Source organism: Tamandua tetradactyla, chromosome 12 (genome assembly GCF_023851605.1).
Source record: "Tamandua tetradactyla isolate mTamTet1 chromosome 12, mTamTet1.pri, whole genome shotgun sequence".
Classification (NCBI taxonomy): domain Eukaryota; kingdom Metazoa; phylum Chordata; class Mammalia; order Pilosa; family Myrmecophagidae; genus Tamandua; species Tamandua tetradactyla.
This window is the reverse complement of record NC_135338.1, coordinates 79,879,676-79,897,744: the sequence shown is the minus strand read 5'-3', so window position 1 is coordinate 79,897,744 and position 18,069 is coordinate 79,879,676.

The following is an 18,069-nucleotide window of genomic DNA, read 5'->3' as shown; positions in this document are numbered from 1 at the left end:
TGATCCCTTACAGTCTCATGAATTTATTTCCCAAGGTTCTTGTGAAAGATGCGACCTCTGAACATTCCTGGGTATATGAGCAGGTCTTCCATGATAAATCCACTCTAATATCCCATCTTTCTAAATCTCTGATCCCCTGATCTACCTGACACCAGAGCAGTTCTGGCATTTCAACCTCAGTTAATGTTGGCCACATTTTGATTCAGCCAACCACCCAAATAAACTGTTAATGCCCTTTCTAACCCCTCAAGCTACAACACTGAATGCTAAATCCTTGCTTAGTGGATTCATATTAATAAATTCAGATAGATCCAACTTTTTATTCCTTTACCATTATCCCACACACTTAATATCCATTCCCACACATGTTCCCCTGAATTCTTTCTATATAAATCGGAAAATCATGCAGTTCTTTTATAGGATAGTATACCTCCTCATGGTTCACACTTTGGCCCCCACCTTTCAGGGCATGTTGGGACTTTGGTCTTTTTAAAAGTCTTGAAGAAAAGAAAGGTGGTGGGGGTGGTACATAAAAAGAAATAGAAGTATCTTTCAAGCCAATTTCTTCAGATCATTCCATTACAGTTTCATGTGGTGAAACAGGATTTGTTATTCCAGACAGATTTGTTACTCCAACCAGAGGAGATGGTTATGGGGTTAGCAGGCACTGAGGAGTTAATCTCATTAGATGGAGGTTGAATGGCAGACTCCAGGCCTGGAAGCTGATTCCTCAGGGTAGTCCATTACAGGTCTACACGGCAAAGGCTTAGCAGATTTCAGGGCTTCCATCATTATCAAGGTATATATCCCCATCCATGCTTCAGGATCCCATTCTTTTCCAGTCAAGGCCCTTACTTTAACAGCAGACACCCTGCAAGTTTGAGATTTTATTCTACATTTTCAATCTTCTACTTTTGCTGTGAGGCTTTGTGTCTGGTTTTCAGACTTTTTCTGTAGCACATAACCTAATTCAACATGTCTGGATAGATAAACAACCCAAACACAAGGAGCCCAGAATGAGAATGAGGGCTTGTAATTCTGTATAGCTTAAATTAATGCCCGATACATCCCAGAGCATGTGGAGAAGATAATTAAAAAGCATTGGCAACATTTCTTTAAGGATGGGAGAAAAAAATGTGGAACTATTAAGTTTTACCACCAGGGAAACACCTGACATTAGGGTCTCCCAAGTCAATAGGCCAAGCCCTAATCTTGAGTCTTGCTCTTGTTAAATGTATTTCTGTAGTGGAAAAGCTAAGCCTACCTATAGTTATGCCTAAGAGTTACTTCCTGTTTTAATCTACCAAAGCTGCCAGAATGCAACACACTAGAGATGGATTGGTTTTTAATAAAAGGGGATTTATTTAGTTAAAAATGTATAATTCTTCAGAATAAGGCAGCTAACTTTCAACTGAGGTTCTTTATTACACGGGAAGGCACAGGGCAATCTCTGCCGGCTTTCTCTCCAAGTCTCTGAGTTCCAACAACTTTCCACAGGGTGATTGCTTTCTGCATCTCCAAAGGCCTGGGCTGAGCTGCAAGTGCTGAGATGAGGTATGCTGAGCTATTTGGGCTGTGCTACATTGAGCTCTCTCATTTAAGCTTCCAGCCAATTAAATGAAACATCATTCATTGCAGAAGACATGCCTCCTAACCGGCTGCAGATGTAATCAGCAACAGAAGAAGTTCACATGCTATTTGGCTCATGTCCACAGTAATAGAACTAGGCACCTTCACCTAGCCAGGCTGACACTTAAACTTAACTACCACACTTCCTGAGGACCTATTTTTTGCTTAGGTGTGAATTCTCTCTCTCTAAGTCAAACTCTTCAAGTAAAAGCATTATCCTCCCCCCTATATGGGACATGAGATTCAGGGATAAAAGTTTCCCTGAAAATGTAGGATATGAATCCAAGAGATGAGACTTATCCTGGCATCATGGGATTGATAATGCCTTCCTGAACAAAAGGGGGAAAATAAATGCAACAAAATAAGGTATCAGTGGCTGAGAGAGTTCAAATAGAATTTAAAGGCTATTCTGGAAGCTACTCTTATGCAAGCTTCAGCAAGATATTGCTATTTCTTTAGGTTTGGCAAAGCCCAACAAAAACCATTCCTGTCAACCCTAAAGATCATTTAGGGCTGTAGCTGAAATTCTACAAAAGTTTTTGCACTATTATTACTTTCCAATAACCTACAACCTCCAGATGTGTTCTGAGGGCAAATAAATCCTGAACTCCAAAGGGCCAGCCTTTCCAAGAACACCAAGTAGTTTCATCCCAATATCCCATATTACCGACAGCTCTTTCCAACATGAAAAATTTAGAATGGACATAGCCCTGAACCCTTATAGTTTGGGAAAAAGATAAAAAGAGAAGGAGGAAATATGAGAGAGAACATAGGATTTAACAAATGAGTATAACGGCTCAATCACATCAATATTTCTTTTAGTTTCCAGTGTCTTGGAGTAGCTAGAAGGAAAAAACTAAAATTGTGGAACTTCAACCCAAACTCTGAAATCTGCTCTAAAATTACTTGTTACACTGTACTTTGAAACTTACTGTTTTTTATATGTTATTTAGATTTCACAATGAAAAATGTTTTAAAAGAAAATGTCTTCCCTTAGAGTTAGAGCTGTGAAGCTATGAGAGTCAGCACTAAGCCATATGGGATCTGTTTGAAAAGTTGAAAAAGGGACCAGACTTTGACTAGGGATATGCATGAAGCTGATTTGGATAGGACTGGGGTAGATCAGAATCAAGGTAAAGGATGATATCCATATTTTAAAACCTCAACTTCTTTGTGAGACAAAAGGGAGAGAGGTTTATTTGGTGGCAAATTTATATTTTAGGTAGTGCATTACCTAATTTACTTTGTATGGTTAGTTTAGTCAAACACCATAATATCATGGAATCTTCAATAGGGTGAGATATCTTCTTGGTTTGTCCAGGTTAGTGTGATGCCCCAGTACATCCCAAAGTAATTAGGTCAGTGTATAAAAAGTATTTGCAAGTCCCCTTGGAGGGCTGGGGAGAAAGGAGGACATATTCAACTTGCCTATTTTGAGAATTTCTGATATTCTTGCAAGCAGTGGAGACAACCAAATCAATAGGCTGAACCCTAGATTTTGGGGTTTGCTCCTGTGAAACTTAATCCTGCAAAAGATAGGCTAAGCCTACTTATAATTATGTCTAATGGTCACCCTCAGAGAACCTCTTTTGTTGCTCAGATGTGGCCTTTCTTTCTAAACCAACTTGGCAGGTGAACTCACTGCCCTCCCCACTACATGGGACATGATTCCCAGAGGTGCAAACCTCCCTGGCAAAGTGGAACAGAACTCCCAGGATTTGCTGGTACTTGACATCATGGGATTGAGAAAACCTTCTTGAACAAAAGGGGAAGAGAGAAATGAGACACAATAAAGCTTCAGTGGCTGAGAGATTTCAAGAAGGGTAGAGAGTTATCCTAGAGGTTATTCTTATGCATTATATAGATATCCCTTTTTGGGTTATGGTATATTGGGTGGCTGGAGGGAAGTACCTGAAACTGTTGAGCTGTGTTTCAGTAGCCTTGATCAGAAAATGATTGCATAATGATATAGCTTTACAGTGTAACTGTGTGATTGTGAAGACATCACAAGATGTCTGATCTTCCTTTTATCCAGGGTATGGACAGATGAGTAAAAAATATATATGGATAACAAATAAATAAATAATGGGGGGTAAGGTAAAATAAATTGAGTAGGAATGAAATACTAGTAGCCAATGAGAGGTAGGGATAAGGGATATGGAATGTATAAGTCTTTAATCTTTTTACTTCTTTTTCTGGAGAGATACATTGTTCTAGTTTGCTAGCTGCCAAAATGCAATATACCAGAAATGGAACAGCTTTTAAAAAGGGCAATTTAATAAGTTGCAAGTTAACAGTTTTTAGGCCATGGAAATGTCCCAATTAAAACAAGTCTATACAAATGTCCAATCTAAGGCATCCAGGTAAAAATACCTTGATTCAAGAAGGCCGATGAAGTTCAGGGTTTCTCTCTTAAGTGGAAAAGCACATGGCAAACACAGCAGGGTTTCTCTCTTGGCTGGAAGGGCATGTGGTGAACATGGCATCATCTGTTAGTTTCCTCTAAAGCTTCCCAGGAAGCAGTTTCCTTCTTCATCTCAAAAAGTTGCTGGCTGGTGGACTCTCTGCTTCACGGTTCTGTAGTGTTCTCTGTTGTGGCTTTCTCATGGCTCTGTCATTCTTTTCTGCTCTCTCTAAAATCTCTCTCTTTCTTGAAAATGTTTCCTCTTTTATAGGATTCCAGTAAACTAATCAAGGCCCACCTAGAATGGTGGAGACATGTCTCCAGTAATCCAGTTTAGCAACCACTCTTGATTGAATCATGCTTTCAGGGAGATGATTTATTTACAGTTTCCAACATACAGTACTGAATAGGGATTAAAAGAAATGTCTACCTTTACAAAATGGGATTAAACATGGCTTTTCTGAGGTGCACACATCCTTTCAAATTGGCACATAAATATATTCTAATAATAATCATGGTGACGAATACACAATTCTATGATGATATTGTGAGCCGTTGGTTGTACACCATATATGGATTGTACATGAGTGAAGATTTGACAATAAAAATATTTTAAAAAATAAAATAAATGTTAACCAGTGAGGGCAGAGGGAGTTGTCTTCTAATCCATAACTTGGGATTTTTTTTCATTTATTTATTATATCTTTTAAAATTTCTTTCAATATTATTTTTTAGTTTTCATTGTATAATTTGCACTTCTTTTTAAGTTTTTTCCTAAATATTTTATTCTTTTTAATACTATTATGAGTGAAGTGATTTTTAAAATTTTGTTTTCATACTTTTCATTGCATATGCATTGTAATATGATTGATTTTGTATAATGATCTGTATCCTACAAACTTGCTGAACTTATTTAATAGTTCCAATAGTTTTTAATTGGTTGCTTAGAATTTTCTATAAAGAATAGCATATCACCTGAAGATAAAGTTACTTTTACTTCTCTTCCAATCTGGATGCCTTTTATTTCTTTTTCTTACCTAATTGCTCTGGATAGAATTTCCAGTACAATGCTGAGTAGAAGTGAAAAAGCACACATGATTGTCTTTTGCTAAATCTGAGGGGGGAAAACATCAAATCTTTCACTATTAAGTAGGATGTAGTTTTTGCAGATATCATTTGCCTGGTCTAGAAAATTCCCATCTATTGCTAATTTGTTCAATTTTGTATCAAAATATGTGTTGGATTTTATCAAATGCTTTTTCTGTGCCTACTGAGATAGTCATCTGATTTTTGTTTTTTATTCTGTTGATATTATGTATTACATTAACTCATTTGCAGATGTTAAATTAATGATGTGAGTGGGCCACGGTGGCTCAGCAGGTAAGAGTGCTTGCCTGCCATGCCCGAGGACCCGGGTTCGATTCCTGGTGCCTGCCCATGTATAAATTAATGATGTATCTTGGGATGAATCATACTTGGTCATAGTATTTAAATATTTTTCTTTAGTTACTGGATTTGCTTTCCCATATTTTTTTCAGGATTTTTGTGTACCATTTCATAAGAGATATTGAGTTATAATTTTCTTTTCTTGTGATCTCTCTGGTTTCAATATCAGGATACTAAGGATTTCATAAAATGAGTGAAGAATTGTTCCATCCTATTCTATTTTTTGGAAAAGTTTGTGAAAAACATTACATTATTGTTTTTCAATAAATTGGGGGAATTTTCAGTATTATTTCTTCAAATACTTTTTCATCTTCTTTCTCTGCCCTCTCCTTCTGGCAAAACCACTACTTGGATATTGGTGCATAATTTTTGTCCAACATTTTTCTGTGGCTCTGTTTATTTTCTTCACTCTTTTTCCATCTGGTTTTTGGCTTGAAAAATTTCTTTTGAGTTATCTTCAAGTTTAGCAACTATCTTCTGCTAGCTCAAATCTATCTTTGGGATTTTTACATTGCAATTATTGTGATTTTTAATTCCATAATTTCCATTTTTTTAAAAATTCTAATTCTTTATTTATATTCTCTATTATATGTCATATTTTCATCATACCTTCCTTGATTTCTTTAATCATGCTTTCTTTTGAATTTGTGAACATATTTATCACGGCTATTTTTCATCTTTTTCTGTTAAACCTGACATGTGGTCACTCTCTCAGGCAGTTTCTATTGTTTGCTCTTTTCTTCTTGTATATGGATCTTACTTTCTTGTTTCATTGAGTGCCATAAATTATTATGAAACCAGAAATTTTAGATAATATAGTGTAGCCACTCAAGGTGCTGGTAACCTTCCCTCTGGGCTTGTTATTGTTTTTTTAATGGCACATTTGTTTAGTGACTGGCTGGATTTCTTTAGTGAGGTGTATTCCATTACTTACATAAAGTATTACGTTTCTGATGCTGTTCTCAGGGAGGCAAAGATTTGGTTACCCCCCAGTTGCCCAGGGAAGACAGTGGTACTTTCTTATACTCTTTCCCTGACAACACCTAGCTGTTAGATTTCACCCAGTTAGGGTGGATTGCTCTATTTTTTTCAAAATTCTATGGGTATAAATCACTCCACAAATTAATCCAATCAAATTGTTAGTCCTTCATGTAACTTTCTGAAGTGTTTGAAATTTGTTCTGTTCCCACGAACTTTCTTCCTTGGATCTCTATTGCAATCTAGCTGGCTGACAGTCTAGTCTGTGTTTTCACTAGATCAAGAATTTTCTCCCAATTGCCTTTCTCCACAACCTCCTGTTTTTGAGTGTCCTCAGGTTTAAATTCTCTGTGCTCTTTTGACAACGAAGTGAGTTAACTTGGGAAAGATTAGGAGCTTTGTGTTTTACATCCTGGTTTTCTTTTGTTGTTGTTGTTTGTTTTTGTTTTTTACCCCAGGCAAAATCTCTGAACCAGGATTCTGGAGCTGGAAGTGGGCACAATGCCAGTCTTCTCTCTGTATATCATCCCTGCTTCAGGAAGTGAGCAATCATTGGAATTGAGGGGGTAGGTAGTGGCTTAAGTTTCTATTGACTTACCTTTTCTGGTGTGGAAACGTCATCTCATGAGCCAGAAAAATGGTTATTGGGCCCCAGTTTTGGTATAGTGAGCCTCTATACCAAAAGTCGGGGGGTGCTCATAAGGAGGGAGCCACCACCTCTCAACTGTACTTTCCCAAGACTTTGCCTCAGAAACAGGCACCTGGAAGCAGGGTTAAAAATGCTGAGGTTCTACTGGAAGGAAATACTCTATTTCAGAGCCTTGGAGAAAGGGAACCCTGTAATCTTTGACTTCAGTGAACTGGGTTGGTATATCTGGCTTGCTCAGCTGGGAAAAGGATCAGTCTTGGTTGAGATACCACAGACTAATACCACTCTGTAAGAATCAAGCCAAGTTTAGTGTTCACAAAAGATGACAGCAGGCAGGGAAAGGGGAGGGCTTCTGATGTAAGATTAGGACTGGCACCAAATCCTTAATGGCCAGGATTATTAAAAATGTAAAACATAATTGAAGGGGGAACCTTTGGTAGAAAGTTCAAATTAGTTCGATTATCCAGATAGGATGTACCCTCTGGAGTATCCAATCAGAGAAACAGGGGAGAACCTGTGAATTAGGCACAGGTATAACCATTTCTGCCTTCTATTATTTGGTGCACTAGCCACCATTTTGTGTTTGGCTAGGTACCCATTCTTGCAAAATTATGAATAAATTATTTTCTTCTTCACAATTGAATAAGCTTTAGTTCTCCTTCAGCACTCTTTCTAACAATTTGGGGCCTCATCTGGGATCTGAGGCTTCAGAGGGGGACCCTGAGGGAGGATGAAGGGAGGTGCATCCCACTGATTAAATGGTCTCAGACTCCATGGTGGGGGCCTACCTCCAGTAGCCAGAAGGACCCAAGACCAGATGCTTAGATCCACCAATTGTGAAGAAAAAAAGGGGATATCTGCCTCACAGTGACCAGGAAAATCTGTGCACAGACCAAGGTAAGAAAAAGGCTATTAAGTATTACCTTTATGATCAGGATGAATTCTGATGAGCCTAGTGGTAAGCAAGTGTGGAGTTCCAGTCTGCAGTTCTCTTCTCCCACTAGGGAAAGGGCTAGAGTCAGATGAAATGAGATGGTGCCAAAGCAGAGAAACCCAGGCAAGACTTAGAATGGGCAGAGGCAGTTGACCAGCTGGGCAAAAAAGGAGAGGGTACCTATAAAGTGCTCCCCCTCAGAAAATTTCCTTGGATAGTCCATAGGGAGAATGTTGGAACATTGGCAGACCAAGGGAAAGAAAAATGTACATTTGGCCAAGAGAAAACATTGTGCCACCCAACGTATTCTGGCCAAAATACAGGAGAGATAAAGATTGGCTTTATGTGAGATATTTAAGGCCTCACTATACAGGGGATAAAATTGGCTATACCTAAATCTCAGAACTTAAATAAAGCCTTTGAGGTGTCTCAAGGAAAAGATAACTTAAACTATCCAGTAATTTTTTGTCCTTAAAAGGGACTTGAAGTAGCTATCCAGAGTTACTGTTATTCTGGTAATTTTCTAGTTTCGTCTCTTTGGTTCAATAGAACTATTTCAAAGTGATATGTGATCACTTCATGCAGAGTCTGGGTTTCTCTGTAACAAATTCCTTTGCCAAATGCAGGAATTGCAGGCTGACTACTAATAAGAGTAAGGCAAATAGGTGAATAGGGCTATCTTGACATGGGGGCATTTTTCTGTAGGAGTTCAGTCTTGATAAAAGTGTCAATGCAGAAATTGGACTCTTAGGAGGATTATGGTGTCTCCTATACTAACAGGACCTGCCAACTGCTTCTGAGCATTAATTTTGGCATTATTTGAGGTGGAAGAAAAGATCCCTGCTTTCTGATTTATTTAGGCAAGTAGCTGAGCCAAGGAGAGGTTGGATGATTAAAGAGACACAAGGGATTATTGGTTAAACTAAAGTGCAACTTTTCCAGCAAAATCTTGTTGGATATTACTTTTTTTTTTTTTAAGAAATGAACTTAAAACTCCCTCTACTTAACTGCAAAAATTGATGGACCAAGTAAGGAAATATTCAGGGACAGACCCTGATAGTCTTGTGGTCCAAGGATTTAAAGAGGTCTTAAGCTGACATTTAGAAAAAGATCCAGAAAATAGATAGATGGAAGAATAAACCACTGGGAAAGTTATTAAGAAAGTCTCAGAGTGTATTTTAATTGTAATGGTTTGTTGTATCTAACCTTACTGGTGATGGTGGCCTTTAAGACCCAATCAGTCTCCTTTCTTTGCTTCCACATTTTATTTTAGATGCAGGATCACCTGTTCCTTATTTGGCACAGGCGTAGCCTTTTGTTTGTTGTTTGTTTTCTCAACGGTGTTGTTTGAAAGGGAGGTGGAGAGCAGGTGAGAGGGGGGTGCTCAGAACTGCTCAATGTCAGGTCTGTGAAAGGACATGCTGGAGCTCTCAGCTTTGAATCTGCCCTGGAGAAGCAGTGCAAGGGGATCAAATAGTCACGGGGTGTCTCTTAGGTGCCAGTTAATGGAGATCTTGTTTACTCAAGAGTGAAGCAGAAAACAGGTGCTGAGAATAGGCCCTGCTTACAGTGGCCATGGGGAACATGCCACCCCGGCAGCTCTATAGCCATTAGCTGTGTACAGGTCACTACCTATGACCTCTGACGAGCCTGGGAATGCAGGCAAACCAGAGCGACCTGGCAGACTGTGGGTGGGGGTGGGGGTGGACACAGAGGCACTGGGGATGAGAGTGTGGGCTCAGCAGTCACCCGGCTCCCTATTCTAAGCCCCAAACCCCTCTGCCATGCATGGCCCACCCCCACGCTCCCAACACTGCACACCTGCTGGCCCCTCTTGGGGGGCGACCAGTGCCAGGGATGGGCCAGACCTGGGCTTTCCTGAGGGACCATGCAAATGCTGGCTGGGTGTTCCCCAGGCTGCCTGCCAAGTGCAGAAACCAAGTCACTTTACTGGATGGCTTCCCCTGCCATGCCATTTGTCATAGTGGGTTATGAGGAGGGAAGAAGAAAGCAGAAGCAACAAACTAAAGTCATGTTGGGCATGGTCGACCACATGGTCAAGAAGGGATTAGAGGTAACGCAGGGAGGAGACAGGCAGAGGCAAGATAGAGAAACAGTATGGGTCAAAGAGGGTAAAGAAGTGAGGAGGGTACAAGACTCAGGAGAGTGTTATCACTGGGAAACCTGGTCATTTCAAAAGGGAATGCCCAAATTTAAGAAAGGGAGGTATACCCCTGATGAATTTTGAAAATTATGGCACTTAAGGCCTCCTCATCTCATCAGCCCACTGGGAGCATTTGATAAATCTAAAGGTGGGCCCACATCAGGGAGAAATTACATTTTTAGTGAACACTAGGGCAGCTCGATTTTCTGAGACCCATATCACAAAGGGGATCAAATTCTTGGTAGCTCCCTCACAGTTTCAGGGGTAAAGGGAAAGATTTAAAGTCTGCATTTTCAAACCTACTAATATCTTTTGGGAGGATAACCAAATTATAAGCCCCTTGATGTACATTCCAGAAGCTGGGAGTAGCTTGTTTGGAAGGGAACTAATTATACCCAAGGGACTGGCTAATGGGTACGACCTGAAACTACTACATAGAAGGCCAGTGAATGTTGCAGCATCTGTATTAAAAAAGTTACTGGCAGTCAGCACTGGGTGGGGGGGGGGGGAAAGGTACACAGTTGGAGGAAAATGTCTTCAGAGGCAAAAATATGGAGGTTGGAGTCTAAAGTTGGAAGGCTTTGGGCTGGGGGTTGGGAAATCAGACCCACCCAAGTACCTGGACAGGGTGAGTTTGCCCCGAAGGCAGAGGATGGGCCTTCCACTTCGCAATGGAGGAATGGTGCCACCCCAGGCCTTGGAGGGAGGGTTGAGCACATTCCTTGGGAACCGGGGAGAGCATGGTTGCCACCAAATGGAAGGGTTGAGTATGTGCTCCCAAAGGGGCAGAGAGCCCAGCTGCAACCCCTGGCTTGGAAAGGGTAGGACTGCTGCTTTGTAAAGCCTCCAAAATAAATAACTCTTAAGACTTTAAAATCTAATGAAGTTTGCCCTGCAGGTTTTTGAAATTAGTTGGGTCTGATGACCCCTGTGTTCCTTCCAATTTCTCCTTATGTAAATAGAAATATTTATCTTATGACTGTCCCTTCTTTGTATGTTAGCAGCAAATAACTTATTCTGAGTTTAAAGATCCAGAGCCAGAGGAGAATTTTGCCTTAGGACAGACCATGACTTTGCAAATGACCTCTTTCTTAAGAATTATATACTGGCTTTGTCCTCTACTCTGTCATCCCTCAGGTACCATGGCTTTCTGGCCCAGCCTAGCAGTTGGGTCCTCATCAAATCATGGAAAGAGTCCAAACTCCAACCACCCTAGGAAGGACTGTATCAAGTTCTATTGACAACTGAGACAGTCATCTGGACAGCAGAGAAAGGCTGGACCAACTATACTTGAGTGAAAGGACCAGATGATAAGAAAAGGCTTGATTTCAAGGAAACACAGACCCACCCAAGCAGCATTTTAAAAGAAAGAGAAAAACAGTTGCTCTGAGATAGTGGCAGGCATGGCAGTGGGGGGCTGATAAGGTTTATAAGGCTTAGGGTTAAAGAGTTGGGGGGCAAGATTTAAGCAAATCTCTTTTGGCTAGTTTTCAGGAATAGGGGGCTAAGTTTGGAGTTGGCAGCTTTCCATTGGTAAATTTTAAAATTTAAATGCTGCCTTAGGCACACAGAGTTATAAATGCTGGAGGCATATAATAAATAAGAGGTGTTTATGCAAGAATGCATTTGCTGGAGAGTAAAGACTGAATAATGAGAAGTTACTGCAAGAAGACAGCTAACGGAGGGTGAAGGGGATGTTGGGCTGAGGCAGTTTGGGGTAAGAGAGGCTTTCTGAAAAATTTATGGGGGGTATGTTCCATCCTGGGGAGATGGGGTCCTCTCCTCCAGGCCTAACATTCAATGCTTGGAACTCTTCAATAGTTCCAATGCAGAATAATCCCAAAGTTGTCAGGGTGGACAAAACATAAAATTTGGAACAAACCATAATGGGAGGGCTATACAAATGCCTGGGTGGAATGGATCAAATATACAGTCCAGAGTCTAAACAAAAGCAACTGTTACGTGCAAAACAGGCTGACTCACTATTCTTGTAGTGCCCTTTCCAAGCGGTATGGAGGAACATGATAAGGAGTCCAAGTGTATGGTACTCCTTTTTCAGAACACCACTTACTCCTGGTGAAAATTGTAGTACATTGTCCTCTCTTTTCCTTCCAGTCAGGGGTGGAAAAATCAGTGATATACTGGCTTCTCACCTCAGTTTAGGAAACCACTCTGCCTGTCGTTCTAGATGGGAAGAAGTGCTCCAGGACCTTGGAACCATGGTCTTGCATATGCAAACATGGGATATGACTGAGGATAGTACTGGCAATTTCTCCAGTTTAACCACACCACAAGCAGGGCTTTGGTGGTATTGTGGAAAGGGCATCCTCTGACCAGTTTTACCTTAGCAGTGAAAAAGGACCTGTGCTCTGGTCCAATTGGCCATCCCATTCACCCTGGCATTTGAAAAGGAGGACCAAGTTAATTTAGACACTATAGGGATGCCAAGGGAAATCCCAGATGAGTTTCAGACTAAAGACACAGCACCTGCAGGATTTGAGTACACCAAGGATGCAATTGTGGGAATAGCAGAACAGTTGGATGCTACTAGCCGAATGACCTGGGGAAATAGGATGAACCGAGACATGATGTTAGCCGAAAAGGGAGGCTATTGTGTTATATTTGGGGGTAGTTGTTGCATATTTATCCACAATAATACAGCCTCAAATGGAACTATCATCAAAGCTTTACAAGGTCTAAATGCCTTATCTGAAGAATTGGTGAAAAATTCAGGCATTGATGACCCTCCTCACAAAATGATTATAAAACTGGTTTGGGGAATGGAAAGGGGTGGCACTGTCTATTCTAACTTCTTTAACCATCATAGCTTGGGTTCTTACAATACTTAGGTGCTGCATTATCCCAGGTGCCCAAGGGTTAGTTCAGATACTTATCAAAAATCTTAAAGAGAAAGATCCTTATGATGAAGAGTGTGAAAAGGCTCTTATAAGGTTTGAAGGGAGACTAAAATGTGTAAATTAAAGGTTTGGAAAAAAAAAAAGATAGGGGATTTATAAGAATCAGGCTAAATTCAGCTTTCACAAAAGATGATGGCAGGCCGGGAAAGGGGAGGGCCTCAGGTGCAAGCTTGGACCTTGTTCTAGTTTGCTAGCTGCCGGAATGCAATATACCAGAAATGGAATGGCTTTTAAAAAGGGGAATTTAATAAGTTGGTAGTTTACAGTTCTAAGGCTGAGAAAATGTCCCAATTAAAACAAGTGTATAGAAATGTCCAATCTAAGGCATCTAGGGAAAGACACCTTGGTTCAAGAAGGCCGATGAAGTTCAGGGTTTCTTTCTCAAGTGAGAAGGTACATGACAAACACAGTCGGGGTTTCTCTCTCATCCGAAAAGGCACATGATGAGCATGGTATTATCTGCTAGCTTCTTCTCCTGGCTTCCTGTTTCATGAATCTCCCCAGGAGGCATTTCCTTCTTCATCTCCAAAGGTTACTGGCTGGTGGACTCTGCTTCTCGTGGCTATGTTGTTCTGCTCTGCTCTCTCTGAATCTCCTTCATTCTCCAAAATGTTTCCTCTTTTATAGGACTCCAGAAATTTATCAAAACCCACCCAAATGAACAGAGACATGTCATCACCTAATCCAGTTTAACAACCACTCTTGATTGGTTTGCATCTCCAGGGAGATAATCTAATTACAGATCCAAATATACGGTATTGAATAGGGATTATTCTGCCTTTAAGAAATGGAATTTTGATTAAAACATGGCTTTTCTAGGGGACATACATACTTTCAAACCAGCACAGACCTGGAGTCAAATCCTTAATGGCCAGGGTCATTAAAAATGTAAAACATAATTAGTTAGATTATCTGGATAGGCTGTAACCTCTGGAATATACAATCAACAGAGAAAAAGGGGAGCATCTGCAAATTAGGCACAGGTATAACCATTTCTGCATTTTATTGTTTGACATGCTAGCCACATTTTGTGTTTGGCTAGGTGCCCATTCTTGCAAGATCGTGAATAAATTATTTTCTTCTCCACAACTGAATGAGTATTAGTTCCCCTTCAGGTATAACATTCTTTGTAACAGTCCTTACTGAATTTTCATGGGTTTTTTTTGAAGAGATGTTTCTTTATTTGAAGTTTATTCTTAGGACCACTTCCAGAGGCTTTAGATTGTTGTTTTGGTGTAGTTTTTACCAATTGAGTCTGGGAAGCATATCAGAAGAGCTCCTTATACTATCATACTATCATACCAGAAGTCATTCTCCCTGTTTTCTTATATTTAATTGCTCTAGAATATAAATGACTATGTAAAGTAATGATAATATATCAACTTATTGTGTGTCTACAGCATATTAAAATTAAAGTGCATAAAATCATACAAAGGAGAGAATGGAGGAACTTGAAATATACTTTTGAAAGGTCCTTACATGTAAAGCAGTGTAATATTTGAAGACAGCCTGGTTAAAGATGCATAAGACAAATCTCAGGACAACTGGTAAAATATTTTAAAGTGGCATGAATAATAAGTCAACATTTTTAATTTCTTTGTGTAGAGCCATGTTTGTGAACTATACAATATTCTTTTTGCCAGAAGAAATCTTAACATTTCTTGAGTGGGTGTGATGGCAGTGATTTCCTTCAGTTATAATGTCAGTATATCTGTATTTCTCTTAAACTTTTGAAGAATTGCTTTGGGAGGATACAGAATTCTGGATTGACTGATCTTATTTCTCAGCACTTAAATATGTCTCTCCATTATTTTTCCATACACGATTTCTGACAGGCTGTTATAATTCTAATCCTTGTTCTATTCATAATGTGTCTTATTTCTCTATTTACCTTCAAGATTTTCTCTTTGTTTTGTTTTTCAACAATTATTGCCTACTTTACAAAAAAAAAATACTGCTCTGTGTTCTAATTTGTTTTCTTGGAGGTTTTCAGTTATGTATTTTTTTGACCATCACTAATTTTGGAATATTCCTAGTTTTATTTCTTCAAGTATTTCTTTTCTCTTGTTCTTTCTTTCTCTTTTCCTTTTGGTATTCCAATTGTGCATATATTACACTGTTTGATATTGTACACTAGCTTTTTGATGCTCTGCTCTCTTTCCTTCCACTATTAAATTCATTCAAGTTTGAGTAATTTACATTGATATGTCTTCAAGTCCAGTGTTTTTTTTTCCTCAGTGTCAAAGCTGTTTATAAGCCCATTAAAATAATTATTTATCTTAGTTACTGTACTGCTGATTTATAGCATTTTCATTTGGTTCCTACTTAAAGGTTCTATCCCACTGCTGAAATTACCTGTCTTATCTTGTATATTGTTTACCTTTTCTACTAGTGCCTTAAACATATTAATAATAACAATTTTTTTATTTCCTCTCTGATAGAAGCAGTATCTGCTTCATATTTGGGTATGGTTATGATGGTTGATTTGCCTCTTTTGATTGTCCTTATTTTTGTCTCTTTGTGTAGCTCATAATTTTTTTTTATTAAATTCTAGCTTAGGACACGATTTATGACTGGAGACGAACAAGATTTTCCTTCTGCTAGGCCCTATGTTTGTGGGTTTCTATTAATGTAGTCAGGCATTAATATGTATTTGGAGTTTGTTGTCATAGGTACTCTCACTATACCATAGGCTTCAAGGTAGTGACGCATGTTTAGGCTGTGGGCTAGTTTGCAAGAGGGTTTTTTCCTCAATATCTGTTCTCAGCCTGGTTTTCAGTTTGGCTTTTGCATTCATCCCAAGAGAAATTCTGTCTCTTTCAGTGTTCCATGCTGTCTTCTGCTATTATTCTGTATTTACTAGTGCAGTGGCTTGGGGCTGGTAGGGAGTATGTTTTCTCATGTTCGTATTAACCTCTATCTTAACCAGACACTTTGATCCTGAGTTTTAAAGCTGTGACATTTAAAATCATTTCTGTACTTTCTGCAGATGTAATGCTGGGCCTGCCTCATATGCTTGCCCTTCTTTTGAATTTATAAGGACATTTTCTTCTTCCCTTCTCTTATCTGCAATAGGTTACTTCTAACCCCTAAGACACATTACCTCTTCAAATAAGCCTCCTACCCAATTTCTTCTTCCCTCTCCTTCTGCTGCCACAATTATATGTAAATTTGACATTTTTTATAAACTATTTTTGTTTCACCATATTTTATTCTTTTTGTATCTCTATATTACATATATTAATCTATCTTTCAGTTCACTACTTTTCTCTTGATCTGTAATGATCTGCTGTTAAATCCACTCATTAAAATCTTAATTTTAGCTATTGTGTATTTTTCTTTCTGAATTTAAGTTAGATTTTTACTATTGTTTAAGCTGAAATTTTCGATCTTGTCTAGTATCTTTTTTTTTTTTTTTTTTTACATGAGCAGGCACTGGGAATTGAACCCAGGTCTCCAGCATGGCAGATGAAAATTCTACCACTGAGCTACCATTGCACCACCCTGTCTAGAACCTTTTTTCATCTAATAAGCTCTATTAATTAAAATTTGTATCTGGTGATTTCATTATCTTAAGTCCCTGTGAATTGGTTTCTGCTGTCTTTTGTTTCTACTGGTTTTGAATGTTGTTGTCTTTTCCCCCATATTCCTGGTTATATTTATTTTATTGCCAGATATTTTATTTGCAAAACTTTTTAGAAATAGAATTCTACAACTTTATTATAGTCATACCTCATTTTATTGCACTTCATTTTATTGTGCTTCATTCACAGATATTATCTTTTTTTACAGATGAAAGGCTTGTGGCAACCCTGCATCAAGTAAGTCTATTGCCACCAATTTCCCAACAGCTTCATATCTCACTTCATGTCTCTGTGTCCCATTTTGGTAAATCTTGCAATATTCAAACTTTTCCATTTTAATTATATCTCTTATGTTTGTCTATTATCTGTTCCTTTGATTTTAATATTGTAATTGTTTTGGGATGTCATGAAGTACACCCATTTAAGATGACAAACAATTCATAAATGTTGAGTGTGTTCCAACTGCTCCACAAACTGCCTATTGCCTGACTTTCACCCTCTCCTCTAGCATCAATATTCCCTGAGACATAACAATATCAAAATTAGACCAATTAATAGCTCCACAATGGCCTCTAAATATTCAAGTGAAAGGAAGAATCCTAGGGTCACATCAAGGATATTCATAACTAGAGATGAGAAGTCAATGCCTGTCTTCAAAGCTTCAAAGGAAGCTTTGACTTTGTCAAAATCTGTTTTGTGGAAATAGCAAAGTCAAAAGGTTGACTCTTTTGTTAGGGGCTAGTACAGCTGTGAAGTTGAAGCCAATGTTCATTTACCATTCTGAAAATCCCAGAACCCTTAAGAGTTATGTTAAATCTACTCTGCTTGTGCTCTATAAATGGAATAACAGAGGGGGTTCAATACATAATCTCATTGAAATCAAAAGCTAGAAGTGATCAGTGATGAAAGCAAGTTGAAAGCTGAAATAGGCCAAAAGCTAGGCCTCTGGTGCCAAAAGTTAGCCAAGTTGTGAATGCAATGGAAAAGTTATTGAAGGAAATTAAAAGTGCTACTCCTAGTGAGCACATGACTGATAAGAAAGCAAATCAGCCTTATTGCTGATATGGAGAAAGTTTCAGTGGCCTTGATAGAAGATCAAACCAGCCCAGCATTCTCTTAAGCCAAAGCCTAATCCAGAGCAAAGCCTTAACTCTCTTCAATTCTGTGGAGGCTGAGAAATGTAAAGGAACTGCAGAAGAAAATTTTGAAGCTAGCAAGGGTTGGTTCTTGAGGTTTAAGAAAGGTGACATCTCCATATCATAAAAGTGCAAGATGAAACTTCAAGAGCTGATGTAGAAGCTGTAATGAGTTATCCTGAAGATCTATGTAAGATAATTGATTAAGGTAGCTAAACTAAACAGCA